Consider the following 2,966-nt stretch of genomic DNA (forward strand, 5'->3'; position numbering starts at 1 on the left):
CAGGGTTGAAGGATGGCTGTTCAAAAGGCTCTTGTCCCTCTCCAATTCTTTCTACTATTAACAGGACTTCTTTCTAGAAATGGTGGGAAAATAGTTATTTTAGGACACATTATGTGTTCTCTGCCAATTGCATTCTATCAGTTTAAGGTGAATAAAGGAGAACAAAGTCAAGTATGTTCTTAGCACTTGTTATAGTTCAAGTGATCATATTTAATCCTCTGAACAATCTTATAAGTCAGGTGTTGTTCTTTTCCTCATGACACAAAAGCTCAGAATGGTTATAAAACTTCCTGACATCAAAATTTGGCAAGGAGAGGTTTGATCATTAGAAACCATTTCAATTTGTCCTTCAAAGGCAACCCTGTACCTTTACATTAAACTGAATGGCAGTACTTTTACAAGACTACATCTGCATTTGTTGTTCTAGGGTGATTTTTCCCAAGGGGGCAGTGTGTCATTTTAATATCATTTGGACTTTTAAATTTTATTACTTTTCTCATTAAGTATACTTTTGAGTGTTTGTTTTGTTCCATTGCTTTGGGTTTCTTCTCAAGGGAGCCTGTTATTTATATGTTGAATATCTCATCTATTTTCTGTCGTTTATCACTTGTTTTACCCTTTGTCATCCCTCTTTTCAATGCCTTCAGTTCTACATTGAGGTGTAATTTGCCTAGAACAAAATGCACCAAACCTAGAAGTACAGATCAGTGAATTTAACATACGGATGCATTGTATCATCACCATCCAGATCAAGGTATAGAACATTCCCCACCGTTCCCCAAAGTTCTGTTGCGTTACTTGCCAGACCATCCCCTTCTGCCAAAGACAAACATGTTTTGATCTCCTCATCAGAGATAATTTTGTTTACTCTTGCACTTCATATGAATGGCATGATGCAGTATGTTCTCTTTTTCCTGGGTTCTTTCACACGATATCTGGTTTTGAGGTTCAATCTTAATTGGCCACGTCGATAATTTGGCTTTATTTTTATGTTAAGAAATATTCTGTTTTATGATTATAGCACAATTGGACTATCCATTTTTCAGGTAATAAACAGATTTGTTTTTGGCTACTCTGCACAAAGTAAGTATGAATAATGGTGCACAAATTATTTTGTCCACACATCCACGTGTTTCTCCTAGGTACATACACCTAAGAAGAGAATTGCTTGGTCAATGAATGGAAACTGACACAGAGGTTGCAAAATCGTTGTGTCATTTTACATTTCTCCCCCCAATATAGAGCTGTTCCAGTTTCTGTATGTTCCCACATACTTTATATATTCAGTCTTTTAAATTTTAGCCATTCTGATGTCTATAGTGGCTTCCCATTTCGGTTTCCAAAAGCTGATTGGTCATTTGGCTATCTTCTACTGAGAAATGCTGCTTCAAATCTCCTGCTCAAAAATACACTACATTGTTAGTAATTTTCTTTGTGATATATAAAAGTTCTTTATATATTTTACAGAAGTCTCTTGTCAGATATATGTATTGCAAGGAATAACTGCGGGTCTATGGGTTGCCTTTTCACTTTTTAAATGGAAATTATGGTAAGTTAAAGATTCAATAATGTATGAAATCCAGTTTATTCAATTTTTTAATCTGTGGTGAGTGCCTTGGCATTTTGTATAAGAAATTTTTGTCTATGCCTTAGTCAAGAAAACATTCCATCATTCTTTAAAAAGCATTGCAATTTTAAAAAGAAGATCTCCAATTAACTTTAGTATATGGAGAGAAGTGATATTTTTTTTTTTCTGTTATCCTGTCCCATGTGTTGGCTGGAATTCTTTTTTTTTTTTTTTTTGGGGGGGGGTACACCAAGTTCAATCATCTGTTTTTATAAAGAAGTGATTTTTAATATTAAATTATTTCTAAATGAATAGTCATTTGTTTTATCATATTTTGCAGAAAAGCTTTTCATTACTCTGCTATGCATATTGGTGACTTTATTTAAAAAATCAAATAATTGCATACGGATGTGGGTAAATTTTTTACTCTCTACTCTTTCACATTGATATAATTGTGTTGTGTTTACATACACCAATAGTATAGTGTCTTAATTACTATAGTTTTCACCTGAATTTTGAAATCCAGTAGAGTAAGTCTTCCAACTTAATTTTTCTTCAGTGTGTCTTGGCCAATCTACATACTTTGACTTCATATACATTTCATAATTAGCCTGCAAATTCCCCCACAAAATGCCTGCTGCAATATTATTCGGAATAACATTGATTTGACATTCTAAAAATATTGACTCATCTAATTTATGTATATGACATATGTTTCCATTTATTTAGGTCTTTAATTTCTCTCAGCAATGGTTTTCAGGAGTCTTCAGTATATGTGTTCTTAAGCATTTAATGATTATGGATGTGAATCTCTATTATGTTTCACTGAATTTTATTTTCTAAACACTGCTAGTATGAAGAAAGAATTGCAGTGGATTTTTATATGGGTCCTCTTGAGATATGATACAGGTAGAAGAGACTGCACCACTTTAAAGTATACAATAAGGGACTTCATAGGTGGCGCAGTGGTGACAAATCTGCCTGCCATTGCAGGGGACACGGGTTCGATCCCTGTCCCAATGACATCCCACATACTGTGGAACAACTAAGCCTGTACAACACAACTGTTGAGCCTGTGTCCCACAATTACTGAAGCCTGCACACCTAGAGCTGTGCTCCTCAGCAAGAGAAGCCACCACAATGAGGAGCCTGCACACCACAATGAAGAGTATCCCCCACACACCAAAACTACAGAAAGCCTGTGTGCAGCAACGAAGACCCAACACAACCAATAAGTAAGTAAGTAAGGTAGTAAGTAAGTAAATAAATAAATAAATAAATAAATAAATAAATAAATAATTTTTTGCCAAAAAAAAGAGTTAGGAATAGCTCTGTGACTTACTTTGGCCAAAGCAATATGCATGGAAGTGACATGCTTCACTTCTGGGTAGATGCTGAA

Source organism: Hippopotamus amphibius, chromosome 1 (assembly GCF_030028045.1).
Source record: "Hippopotamus amphibius kiboko isolate mHipAmp2 chromosome 1, mHipAmp2.hap2, whole genome shotgun sequence".
Taxonomy (NCBI): Eukaryota; Metazoa; Chordata; class Mammalia; order Artiodactyla; family Hippopotamidae; genus Hippopotamus; species Hippopotamus amphibius.